Source organism: Canis lupus, chromosome 20 (genome assembly GCF_011100685.1).
Source record: "Canis lupus familiaris isolate Mischka breed German Shepherd chromosome 20, alternate assembly UU_Cfam_GSD_1.0, whole genome shotgun sequence".
NCBI classification, from domain to species: Eukaryota; Metazoa; Chordata; class Mammalia; order Carnivora; family Canidae; genus Canis; species Canis lupus.
The window spans coordinates 27,685,530-27,699,344 of NC_049241.1; the positions used below are offsets into that span (position 1 = coordinate 27,685,530).

The window sequence follows — 13,815 nt, forward strand, 5'->3', positions numbered from 1 at the left end:
TTAAAAAAGACTCACCTTCAAGAAAGGTGGAATTTAATTTCATTTGACTGGGCTTGTGGGTTGGAGGATTGTTGGAAATATTTTGGAAATTAGTTTTTGCTGATTTTCTGGGGAGAGAATATGTATTCTCTAGGGCCGTGTGCCGCAGGCAGGAAGCAATGCTTTTTGAAATGAAGACAAGCAGAGCCATTCATCCTGGGCAAATCACAAGCAATCATACAGCTTCCAGGATTCAATTAGATTTGTCACAACTTTGGTCTAGTAGGAGAAGAATTTGTTATCCACTGAAAGCCCTCAAATTCCATTGGGTTTGTTGAGTTCTGAGTATTCCTGAACTTTGGGCTTATAGACTGGTTGACAACCTCCTGTCACATAGTGGTGATCAACTGAACACCCTGGCAAAGGCCTGGGGGTTTTATATCATATCCTTTTGTGATGAAACAGAAGAGCTCTAGACCCAGCTGGCCTGGGTTCAATCCCCAGCTTCCCCATGGGTGGTGTGACCTGATGTGAGTAAGTTAGCCCCTCAAATCCTGGCTGTCTAATGAGGAGGACAAAAGGACCAACTTCATAGAGATGTGGTGAGGATATTAAATGAGGTAGTATATATAAAGCACTTGGAATCGATGCTGATCTATAGGAAATAATAGATGCTTTATTATTACCCTTGTTACTGTTAGTCCGTAAACACCTGTCTTACATTCTATTGTGTTTTCTGGGCCTCCTCTGGTACCTGGCACTGAGTCAGCACCCAATACGTATTGATTGAATGAATGAATAAATAATTTGAGCAGAGGGAACATCATGAGAGAATTAAAAGCCAAATAAGGAAGACCATAGCAACGGTGGAGGACTCCTTGTGAGGCCCAGTAGAAGCATTTCCTCACTCACTAACTCATTCATTCCTCAGAATAATCATGGGAGGAGGGGACTAATCCCATCATTCCCAGTTTTACGAACGAGGAAACGAGGAAACGGAGACTTACTCCCCCAAGGCCACCTCAGAAAGGCCGAAGGATCTTTTCAGCTCTGGTTTGTCTGATTGCCGGGCTGGACTCCATTTCCAAGACGATCGGTGAGGGAAGATTGAGTCTCAAGTGTAAATAGGCCACATTTATCCTCCAGGTCTCCTTGACCTTCCCTTTCTTTTTGTCATCCTCTTATTTTTTGGGTAAATTCCAGTATAAGATGCCCAGTTTTGTATCCTTCCCTTGCATTATCCCATCTGTATTGGGCTGCAGAGAAATGACATTTTGTAAAAACTGGTGCTGGTTATGGACCAGCAGCACCTGCTTCATATGCAAGAACAAACCATGAGTTGAGATTATGCCTGCAGCACACACGAGGTGCCTGTATTTGAGGCCACAGGTGTGTGTGTGTGGGGGGGGGGGGGTGCACACCCTGTCCTGACTCCTGTACACACCATATATCTTATATAATGTTGCAACAACAGGAACAACAATAAAGAGCCAAGGACAAGAATCACGATAGTTATCAATGTATTCAACAATATTTGCTGAGCATCTCCTCTGTGCTGGGCACTGTTTATGCTCAGTGTAGTTGCAGAGAGCTGGAAACGGTGCCCAAAGCCAACCACTTGGGCTGTGAAAGCCCAGATCCTTTACTTTTAGCAGGACAAACTCTGAGGTATAATTTGCACCCTGCCCCCCAGTGCTTCCTAAGGAATCAGGCTGAGATGGCACCTTTGCAGGATATTGCACTTCCGTGAGTCTCTCCCCCTTCCCTCTCTCGCTTCCTCTGTTCCTCAGCAGCTTCTCCGGGGAGCACTTCCTTAATAAGTCACTTGCAAGCGATTCCTCGTCGCAGGGTTTTCTTGCGGGGAACTTGACCCAAGACATCGCCAGGGTCTGGCATCATCTCATAGTTGGGTTTACGCTGTTGCTGGTGACAAAAAAATTCTTGAGGCAAGGAAATTGCAAGGGCCAGACTGCCTGCTTGAAGCTGAGGAGAAAATGCACGGTGGTCTTTTCACATCAATAAATTATCCAGTCTCTCCCAAACTGCTGAAGCCAACCATCTTCCAAGCAAAGTGTCAGGGAGAAGCTGCTCATTTTGACCTTGAGTCTGGAGAGAGCATGACATCCCAGCTTTCTCAGCTTTGCCATAGAGTCATAAAGTCATCAGATGTGGAGGCATGACTTTTCAAGCAGGAAGGGGCCGAGCTAGGAGCTGCATGGGCTTCCAGGAGTTCCCCCAGATTTACCCCACAATGTGGAACAGGAGGCCACAGACCTTTCAGGGAGGGAGATGAGCCCGTGAACCCTTCAGAAGAGGGCTATTTCCCTCTGGAGAGGAGGAACTTCAGAAGGATAATGATGATATGATTCCAGGCCTTGCAATGCTTTCTTGCATATCCCTATACTGCCTGAAGGGCTTTTCTTCCTCCCAAAATAGCTTCTCACTCTTGAGCTGGTGAAGTAGATCACAGGCAGGAAGAGAGGGGAAAAGAGCCAAACTTCACTTCTCAATACAGCAACTTAACTAGAGCTAAGATACTCTTGGAATTGAAAATATCACTGGTAACTCCCAGGAACTCATCTTGCCTTAGGTCTTGATCTCTCCTGCCCCAGGGCTTGTTGTTCCATAAATCATCATGTTTTCTAGGAGTTGGCCCCTGGTTACAGGAGGCAGAGTAAGAGTCCCCCAGAGATGTGCACACCCCATCCCCAGAACTCATGAATATGTGAGCTTACATAGCAAAAGAGTCTTTGCTGTTGTGATTAAGTTACGGATGTGAATCAGGGAGATTTTCCTGAATTATCTAAGTGGACTTGATGTAATCACAGGGGTCCTTACAATTGTCAGGGAGAGGTAAAAAGGTCAGAATTGCAGCAGAACAAAGTAGGGTGATAGAGAAGGAGATTGGAGCAGGGTCATTGCTGGGAGCTAAGGGACACAGGCAGCCTCTAGAAGAGCAAAGTCAAGGGACAGACGTACCCCTAGAGCTACAGAGCTGCCAAGGTGCAGCTCTGCTGACACTTTGATTTTAGCCCCAAAAGCCCTTTTTGTACTTCTGACCTCAAAAACTGTAAGTTACAATAATACAGTTGTGTTGTTTTAAGCCACCATGATTGTGATCATTTGTTACAGCAGCTCTAGGGAACGAATCCACTGGCCTCCCGTCCTTCCTGAGTGTGCACACCCTGTTAGAGCCCCACGGCTTACAGTTCTACCGGTACGCTAAGCACTCCTTGGCCATGTCCAGCCCCGATCTCTCCTATGATTGAGGCAGAGCTCCCCAGGGGCTCTGCACCTCCACATTCCCCAGACACATCAAACCGCACAGGCTCTCCACTGTCTGACTGTTTGGCCAGCTTGCTGGTTCAACAAACCACATTTCTAGCAATGTGTGCTGCACGGGATGATTTCAATGGCTATGGGGGATTTGGGGGAGTTCTTTTGGGAAATGACAACCTTATTTGTGTTTCTAAATTTCATGCAAGTTGTAAGTTGTGAATGTCATGGAACTTAATGAGCAGTGGTGGTGGGCTTCTGTGCGATGGTCTCCTCTCCTCTCCTCTCCTCCCCTCTCCTCTCCTTTTGTTCCCAGGGCACTTGTCTGCTTCTATACAACAGGCTGCTTCCTTTTATTTATTTATTTATTTATTTATTTATTTATTTATTTATTTATTTATTTATTTATTTATTTATGATAGTCACAGAGAGAGAGAGAGAGAGAGAGGCAGAGACACAGGCAGAGGGAGAAGCAGGCTCCATGCACCGGGAGCCCGATGTGGGATTCGATCCCGGGTCTCCAGGATCACGCCCTGGGCCAAAGGCAGGCGCCAAACCACTGCGCCACCCAGGGATCCCTAACAGGCTGCTTCCAATAGAAACCTGGGTAGCCTACCTTCTGTCTTTCCTGCATCACCTTTACCCTCCCCTGTTCGGGCTCTGTGATCACTCCCCTGAATTCCTGCAAGTGCCCTGCTCTCCTCTAATCCATCTTCCCTTGCCACCGAAGCCACGCAGACCTGATTTTGTTACTCTTTTCCCTAAAGCTCTCCAAAGCCTCCCTGTTGTCTCCGGACAAAGTCTAAACTCCCTAACGAGTCCTGGATGGTCAGACTCAGATCCCTATCTAATGCACCCTTTAGGTCAGGAACGAATTCCCCCTCCACACATTTCTTCCCTGCCCGACTAGGTAACAGACACCCTTCCGTTGGCCCAGTCCTTTCACTGAGCAGGACTAGCTTCTCGCTGCCTCCTCGCCAGTGCTCGTGCCTTCCCCCTGCTTGGTGTGCGGGTTCTGGCTTTCCTTGCCTACCTAACTGCTACTTCTCCTTCAAGACATTTAGTCTGGGTTTTCTGTGAAGCAAATGCCAACCGGATTAAGCGTGCAAGGATTTTTTTCTTTTTTTTCTTTTTTTTTTCAGAGACTATGTCTGTGTGTAAAGACATTGGGAGGGACCCAGAAGGCTGGGAGAACCATCGACTACCATGCAGAGACAGGCAAGGTTAAACAGAAGCATCCGGATTGCTCTGTAGTCTAAGAAAGGTTCAGCAACACCGTCAGGGAGTCCTTGAGCCAAAGCCAGCTCCCAGGAACAGGCCTGTCCCAGTGTGTTTGACACACTCAATGTCACAGCCCATGGGTGAGGTGTGGTGCCAGCCGAGGCGGTCATGCTAAGATGGAGCCCAGAGCCCCAGCAGCCGGGGGCAGGTGGGGGACCCTCAGCCAGTGATACCCCGGGCAATGGGAGGTCTGCAAGGGGCATCCTCATGGCCACCCAAAGCTCAAGATGAGTCACCTCATTCAAATGCTCTTTCTCTTCCAACCATTTCCTTCTGTGCTCTCAGGCTTGTGGGATTTGCCTCTCTTCTCCTCATAGTTTTCACTACATGATTATTGTTGGCTTCCTTCTTTGTCTTCTACATTAGATAGCAAGATCTTTTAAAGCAAGGACCTCCTCTCAGTTATCTTTCGATTTCTAATTGTACAGGGTGTGGCACATAGTAGAGGCTTAGAAAAAGCATTATGCTCAGAAAGGGAGATGGTGTGAAGGCATCATTCCCACTTCACAGGGAAGGAAACTGAGACCTCCGGGGATGCGTGACTAGGCCAGAGTTAGTCTGGGGAGCACCAGGGATTTGAACGCAGATTGCCTGATTCTACTTCAGGCACAAAGCCTTCAAGGGTGACCTGGAGGCAGACACCAATGGATGGTTTTCTTCACCAGATCCTTCTGCTCTGGGGCCCAGGGAAAAAAACTCATGACTGGAAATATTTGACAAGGAAATCTACTGGTTCAAAAGTGAAGTTGACCTAAGGTTGATCTAGATGTTCTAGACTCAGAATGAAATTTTAAAAATAACATGTAGGATGCTTGGGTGGCTCAGCGGTGGAGCGCCTGCCTTCGGCCCAAGGCAAGGTCCTGGTGCTCTGGGATAGAGTCTCATGTTGGGCTCCCTGCATGGAGCCTGCTTCTCCCTCTCCCTCTGCCTCTGCCTCTCTCTCTGTGTGTGTCTCATGAATACATAAATAAATAATCTTAAAAAAAAAAAACATGCAAGCTTCTTCTCTTTGTTTCCCTCTGTGTCTCAGAATCCTGAGCTTTCGTCAGAGTTGTAGGAGATGCTGCTGGTGCCTGGTGTCAGCCCTTGACTCTACACATAGAAAGATCCTCAATGTGAGTGTCTGCAGATCTTTGCCTGAGGGCTTTTTCCTGGTGGTGGGAGCTTGCTCGGCCCTGAGCTAACCAACAGCACCATCACACTCAAGGTGTTAGGAGCAGGTCCCAGTGTTGGACAGATAGCTGGTGGGTGAACCCTGTGGCTCCCTCAACCTTAGCTGGGGCAACTGAGGCACACATCACATTCTCTCATAGCTCCCCAGCAGATTCAAACCCCAGTCCCCCAAAGCGGTATCTGCTTGAGGACACATCCTTTACTGGCTGCCTTCCATTCTGGCTTACTTCCTCACTCCTCTACCCACATTGGTGGGACTATTTCCCAAATAAATGACTTGCCCTCAAATCTTTGTCACGAGGTCTGTTTCTGAGCACAAACCAAGATGAAACCCTAGCTCCACTCATCATATTTTAACCTCCTCTCTCTTTTGTCTGAATCCCCCTTTGAAACCGAAGGCTAGGTGTCCTTATTCCCATTTGTAGGTAAAGAAATCGATGCTCAGACAAGTAAGTAACCTGCCCAACCTGTCCATGCTTCTGAGGGGCTGGGCTGAAATGCAAGTATTGTGCAGTTTTGTGTATATATCATGAATTATCTTTCAAAATATGATTTTTAAACAGTTGTGTAATAATCTATCTTATGAATATATCCTCACTTAGTTAACCATGGCTCTACTGTTTGACCCTTTTGCCTTTCTTTGCTCATCTGTAAAATGGGCATACTAATAGCAATGCTACCGGATAGTTGTAAGAATAAAACAAAACATAATCTCTATAGCTTCTAGCAGAATTTCAGACACATGATAGATACCATAAATGTTAATTCCCCTGTCCACCAAGCAGAATGGTTCATGTCAAGCCTCAATCCCTCCTCACTCTTCCCTTTGCAGGCTCCTGGTCTTCCCCACAGGGCTCAAGATAATTCCATTGCCTGGAGAAGTAGTCTAGGGGTCGCAGATCAGATTTCTAAGCTTTTCCCACTGCTAAGAGCTATTCAGACAGAGAACATGGAGATGAGTAAACAAAATCCCATAGGGTCTCTTCCTGTTGACATGGCAACCTGACTACCAGCTGTCAGGCAAGGTTTCCGGGGCTGCTCATTTAGGGGACTTCACCACAGGTACCTGATTAACAATCCTCAGCTGGGGGAGGGGGAATGGTGGATGTATAAAAGCATTTATTCTAGAGTCACCCTGAACCACTCCCCTCAACCTAACCAGACAAGACCCTCTTTGAAGCTTGAATTAGGGTGCACTTTTTATTATCCTCTCCCACCCCTAGCAGCTGCTTAACCCAGAGTTGCAAATAATATCTGTTTGAAGACCTTTTGTCTTCAAGTTTCCGGCTGGCTGACTTTCAAAAGCTTTCCCAGCCCTGGTTTCAGCCCATCCTTTGCAGACACATTCTGCAAGGAGAACTACAGGCAAGAAACAGCCAGTTGTCAAAAACATAAGTGATTGGGAGACAGAAATCACTTCCTTATGAAGCAAGTTACTGCTCTGGGGTCAGAATCAAGTAGTTTGGATCCCAGTTACCCTGAACATATGATACAGTAGGGTCTAAGCTGTCTGATGCAATTAGATTCATCCTCCCTTTTGTTTCTTCAGCTCCAGACAAAGGGTATGATTTCTTTCCTGAAGGGCCAGACAAAGCTGTCTCAGGATGGCTTTGTATGGTGGTGTAGGTTGTACACTGCACAAAGCCACCTGACAGAGAGGCCCAATTGGGAGTGAGATCCAGTCTGGGCATCACTCACCACTCTGGCATGTGGTCCCAGAGTGGGAAACTTTCCTAATTAAATAAAAGCCCTGAATAGGCTCCTAGGGCTCTAATGGACTGTATTACTTTATCAAATTCTATCATGGGGGACAATAAAGGAAAGGTGGGTGGGTGGGTGACAAGGGAAGAGATGAGAGTTCACACCTGGACCACACTTTTCCAAAGTGTGGAAATTGATATTTTTCCCATGAAATCCAATTAAGCTTCAAAATGTAACATGGAATTAGACAAATAGGATTTCATAAGTAAGATAGTATACAATTTTTTTAAACGTAATCTCTACTCCAATGTGAGACTCAAACTCACAACCCTGAGATCAAGAGTTACATGCTCTTCTGATTAAGCCAGCCAGGCTCCCTAGTCTGTGATTTTTATAAAGTGATTTTGGGATGTGCTCATTTATTAGGACAACAGGAGTCTAGGTATGAAAGGTGCTTGGACCACTCTGGAAGCCTGGGTAGATGTGTGGTTAGGGGTTGGTTCACTTACCTTGCATTGAGGGAACTCTTCCTTATTCATTCTTGTTGCTCTTCCTTTGACCCTTAGAACCAATACTACTGTTAAAAATAAGACAAGCCCCAACTGGAGTTGCTTATGCTAAGCCCCTTGTCACCAAAATGAAGCTTAGCTTAATTATAATTTTGGGTTTCCCAGAGATGGAATCACCTGATCAGCCGTAGTTAGGTAATCTGCCTTGATGGACACTATAAGGAAAGTCACCTTGCAATGACCCATGTGTTTTGTTTCCTAGTAAAACTTCCTGTACCTGCTTCCGTCTGTCTGTAAAATCTCCTGCCTTGTGTAGCTCTTGCGAGCTTCTTTCCATCCACTAGAGTGGATGCTGCTAGATTTATGAATTGCCGAATATAGCCATCAGATCTTTAAAATTTACTCAGCTGGATTTTTTTTTTTAAACACTAACTACTTCACTGTGTGGTCAGACAGTCTGTTGAGATGATAACGTGGGTTTTTTCCTCCAAGCATTTTCCCTCAATCCCCTGTCCTGGAGTGGGCATGGAGGTGGATGGGAAGAGGTGTGGATCCCAAACCGAGAACAGGAGTTGTGAGCAAAGGCCTTTGCCTTCCTGAAGATCCATCAGAGTCACAAAGATGACGACAGTGTCTTCTTCATTCCTGAACTTTCATTACCTGACACCTAATAGGTTGGGCAATTAACTATCCTAGTTTGCTGGGGATTTTCCAAATTGCTGTACTGAAAATCCCACATCCCGAGAAAGTCCTCAACTGCAGGCAATCTGGGACTGTTGGTTACCCTACGAGGCTTTGTTAAACAAGTGAATGAATGAATGACTTTTGTTTTCCAAAAGTCTGCCTGCACTGAAGAGATGATGCTGGATTGCTCCAAGGCCCAGGAGAGGGTAGAGCAGGGGTTGGCTAGCTATTGGCTATGTGCCAAATCTGGCCTGCCATCTGCTTTTTTCTTATAACCCGAACACTATGAAAGTCAAATGAAGAATAAAAGCTTGTGACATCTTAAAATTTTATGAAAATGACATTTTAGAGTCCATAAGTAAATGACCATTGGGAAAAAGCCACACTTGTTCATTTATGTATTGTCTGCAGCTTCTTTGGTGCTCCAGCAGGAATGCTGAGTAGTTGTGACAGAGATTATAGAGCCTGCAAAGCCTAAAATATTTGCTATCTGGCCCTTTACAGAAAATGTTTGCAAAGCTCTGTGATAGAAGGAGCCTGCTGGATTCAGAAAGAGATCACACTTTGGAGGAGGAGAAATGGTGGGACGCTCACATTGCAGAGTGACTGTACCCATCAGGCTGGCAAGACACCAAAGGGTGGCTGAAGACACCAGAGTTCTCTGCTTTCCCAAGATCTATGCACCCATAGAAGCTCAGAGAGTGGGGAAGACCACTGCCAGCCTGGACAGTGAGGGGGTTGGTGACAGCCTTGGGGGATGGGAAGTTAGGGGCTCTTTCCTTGTCTTCTGGATACCATAAAATTCTCCTGGATTCTAAAGTGACTCCCAAGAGAGGTAAATGCTCAACAGTGACTAAGATGGCATTTCCACCTAGCTTGGAGGGGATTACATTTGGAAACTGATTTAAATTGAGTTTAATGAAAATGAAGAGATACCAATTTCTTGTACATTTGAGTGTGGGGACTAAGACTCATGATTACATGTTCTGTGGAGGACCCTGTTGCAGGAGTTGCAGCGTTGGGGTGCTCCAGAATCTGAGGACCTTTGTAACCTAATGAGTGCATCTAAGCCAAGGAGGCCTGGACTGTGAGAAACAGGAGCCTGGTGAGAGAAAATAATTTTCAATGTCCACAGGCTTGTCATCCCTCCATCCCTGAGATTGATACAAACCTGGCACATCAGTGCTCAATAAATGCTTACTTCGAGGGATTAGGCAAATGTTTTCTTTCTCTGGGGACAAAGCCCTTCAGAACCTGCTATGATCTGACATGGATCATTTCTTTTTTTTTTTTTTTAAAGATTTTATTTATTTATTCATGATAGACATAGAGAGAGAGAGACAGAGATACAGGCAGAGGGAGAAGCAGACCCCATGCAGGGAGCCTGATGTGGGACTCGATCCTGGGACTCCAGGATCACACCCTGGGCCAAAGGCAGGTGCCAAACCGCTGAGTCACCCAGGGATCCCCAACATGGATCATTTCTAACTCAGGATAAATTTAAGTGAGTTGCTACTCTTTCTAGATATTTTGTAGCTAAGCCTTATGTATGGTAGTGGAGAAAGACTATTCTCTACTTAAAGGAAATCAAAGAACAGCAAATAAGTTGGAGTAGCAGGTGACCCAGATACCCTTCTAAGACTCTTGAAATCAAAACCTCAGTGATTATGCTAATAGTTACAGTGCACCCATCAGGTATCAGGTTCTAAGGTAAGTACTTTATTTTTGAAATTTAAAAATTCCTGTTAATAAACATATAGAATAATATTAGTTTCAAGTGTACAGTGTAATGATTCAACACTTCCATACACCACCTGGTGCTCATCATGACAAGTGCCCTCCTTAATCCTCATCATCTACTTCACGCAGTCCCCCACCCATCTCCCCTCTGGTTTGTTCTCTGTAGTTAAGAGTCTGTTTCTTGGTTTGCCGCTCCCTCTCTCTCTCTCTCTCTCTTTTTTTCCCCTTTGCTCCTTTGTTTTGTTTCTTAAATTCCACATATGAGATCATATAGTGTCTGTCCTTCTCTGACTTATTTCACTTAGCATAATACTCTGTAGCTCCATCTGTGTCCTTGCAAATGGCAAGATTTCAGTCTTTTTTATGGTTGAGTGATAATCCATTATATATATACTTATATATAGATATATCTTTATCCCATCACTAATCAATTGATACTTGGGCTATTTCCATAATTTAGCTATTGTAGATAACGTTGTGATACACATCAGGGTGCATATATCCCTTTGAATTAGTATTTTTGTATTCTTTGGGTAATTACCTAGTAGTGCAATTGCTGAATCAAAGGGTAGTTCTATTTTTAACTTTTTGAAAAACCTCTATACTGTTTTCCCAAGTAGCTACAACAGTTTGCATTCCTACCAACAGTGTAAGAGGATCCCCCTTTCTCTGCATCCTTGACAACACCTGTTGTTTCTTGTTTTGTTGATTTTGGACATTCTGACAGGTGTGAGGTGATATTTCACTGTAGTCTGATTTGCATTTCCCTGATGATGAGTGATATTGAGCATCTTTTCATGTGTCTGTTGGCCATTTGTATGTCTTCTTTGAAAAAATGTTCATGTCTTCTGCCCAATTAAAAATGGGATTATTCATTTTTTAGGTGTTGAGTTGTATAAATTCTTTATATATTTTGAATACTAATCTCTTATTGAATTATTGAATCTCCCATTTGGTAGATTGTCTGTTTTTTGTTGATTGCTTCCTTCGCTGTGGAAAGGCTCCTTTTTTTTTTTTTAAAGATTATTTATTTATTTATTTATTTATTTATTTATTCATGAGAGACACAGAGAGAGGCAGAGACACAGGCAGAGGGAGAAGCAGGCGCCCTCCAGGGAGCCGGACACGGGACTCGATCTGGGGACCCTGGGATCACACCCTGAGCCGAAGGCAGATACTTCACCACTGAGCCACCAGGTGTCTCAGCCAAAAGTTTGTTTTTGCTTTTGTTTCCCTTGCCTCAGGAGACAAATCTAGAAAGAAGTTGCTACAGCCAATGTCAAAGAAGTTATTGCCTGTGTTTTCCTCTAGGATTTTTACAGTTTCAGGTCTTAAATTTAGGTCTTTAATTCATGTTGAATTTTTGTGTATAGTGTAAGAAAGTGGTTTAGTTTCATTTTCTTGCGTGTTGTTTAGTTTTCCCAACATCATCTTTTGAAGAGATTGTCTTTTTCCCATTGGATATGCTTTTCCTGCTTTGTCAAATTTTAATTGACCATAAAATTGTGGGTTCATTTCTGGGTTTTCCATTCTATTCTATTGATCTATATGTCTGTTTTTGTGGCAATATCATATTGTTTTGATTACTACAGCTTTGTAATATAATGTGAAGTCTGGAATTGTGATGCCTCCAGCATTGCTTTTCTTTTTCAAGATTGCTTTGGCTATTTGGGTTTTTTTGTGGTGCCATACAAATTTTAGAATTGTTTGGTCTAGCTCTATGAAAAATATTGTTGGTATTTTGGTATAGATTACACTGAATGTATAAATTGCTTTGGGTAGTATAGACATTTTATTTTTTTTTATTTTTATTTTTTAAATTTTTTTTTTTAATTTTTATTTATTTATGATAGTCACAGAGAGAGAGAGAGAGGCAGAGACATAGGCAGAGGGAGAAGCAGGCTCCATGCACCGGGAGCCTGATGTGGGATTCGATCCTGGGTCTCCAGGATCGCGCCCTGGGCCAAAGGCAGGCGCCAAACCGCTGCGCCACCCAGGGATCCCTTTTTTTTTTAATTTTTTTTTAATTTTAATTTATTTATGATAGTCACAGAGAGAGAGAGAGAGGCAGAGACATAGGCAGAGGGAGAAGCAAGTATAGACATTTTAACAATATTTGTTAAATGAACAAGGTATACATGAACATGGAATGTCTTTCCATTTCTTTGTGTCATCTTTTATTTCTTTCATCAGTGTTTTATAGTTTTCATAGTACACGTTCTTCACCTATCTGGTTAGGTTTATTTCTAGATGTCTTACTGTTTTTGTGCAATTGTAAATGAGATTGATTTCTTAATTTTTCTTTCTGCTACTTCATTATTAGTGTATAGAGATACAACAGATTTCTATACATTGATTTTGTATCCTGCTGCTTTACTGAATTTGTTCATCAGTTCTTGGTGGAGTCTTTCAGGTTTTCTATGTAGAGCATCATGTTGCCTGCAGATAGAGAAAGTTTTACTTCTTCCTTGCTGATTTGGATGCCTTTTATTTCTTTCTGTTGTCCAATTGCTGTGGTTAAGACTTCAGTACTGTGTTGAAGAACAGTGGTGAGAGTAGACATCTCTGTTTTGTTTCTGACCATAGAGAAGCTCCCAGCTTTTGTGCATTAAGGATGATGTTAGCTTGGGATTTTCATATGTGGCCTTTATTATGTTTAGATATGCTCCCTCTAAACCCACTTTATTAAGGGTTGTTTTTTAAAAATCATGAATAGATGTTGTACTTTGTCAACTACTTTTTCTGCATCTATTGAAGCTATCATATGGTTCTTATCCTTTCTTTTATTAACGTGGTGTATCACATTGATTGATTTGTGAATATTGAACCACTTTTGCAACCCAGGAATAAATCCCACTTGATTGTGGTGAATGATTTTTATAATGTATTGTTGGATTTGGTTTGCTAGTATTTTGTTGAGGATTTTCACATCCATGTTCATCAGGGATATTGGCCTGTAGTTCTCTTCTGTGGTGTCTTCATCTGGTTTTGGTATCAGGGTAATGCTGGCCTCATAGAATGAATTTGGAAGTTTTCCTTCCTTTTTTATTTTTATTTTTTGGAATAGTTTGAGAAGAATACATATTAACTCTTCTTTAAATGTTTGGTAGAATTACCCTGTGAAGCCATCTGGTCTTGGACTTTTGTTTGTTGGGAGTTTTTTGATTACTGGTTCAATTTCTTTGCTGGTTATTGGTCTCTTCAAGTTTTCTATTTCTTCCTGTTTCAGTTTTGGTAATTTATATGTTTCTAGAAATTTATCCACTTCTATGTTGTCCAATTAGTTAGTATATAGTTTTTCATAATATTCTCTTAATAATTGTTTGCATTTCTGTGCTGTTGGTCATTATTTAAGGTAAGCACTTTGAATGGCTTGTCTGGAACCCTCACAGAACAGCTGCAAGGTAGGTATTCTTACTGGACAGATGGTGAAAATGAAGTTCAGAGAGGTCAAGAAACAAGCATGAAGTCA

The 13,815-nt window shown here is 43.2% G+C and overlaps 2 long non-coding RNA genes across 2 annotated transcripts in view; both read left to right on the top strand.

Annotated features, from left to right (window-relative positions):
- Positions 1-498: 498 nt before the first annotated feature.
- The window catches only part of LOC102156863, a 128,063-nt gene continuing 114,746 nt past the window's right edge, over positions 499-13,815 (top strand). Inside the window, exon 1 of the long non-coding RNA XR_005374823.1 lies at positions 499-581. This is a non-coding gene — a long non-coding RNA (uncharacterized LOC102156863). The remainder of the gene's footprint in view (positions 582-13,815) is intronic.
- On the top strand, positions 4,483-9,426 carry LOC119864669. The gene is made up of 3 exons (XR_005374828.1): positions 4,483-4,616; positions 5,567-5,651; positions 9,108-9,426. It is a non-coding gene; the product is annotated as an uncharacterized LOC119864669 (long non-coding RNA).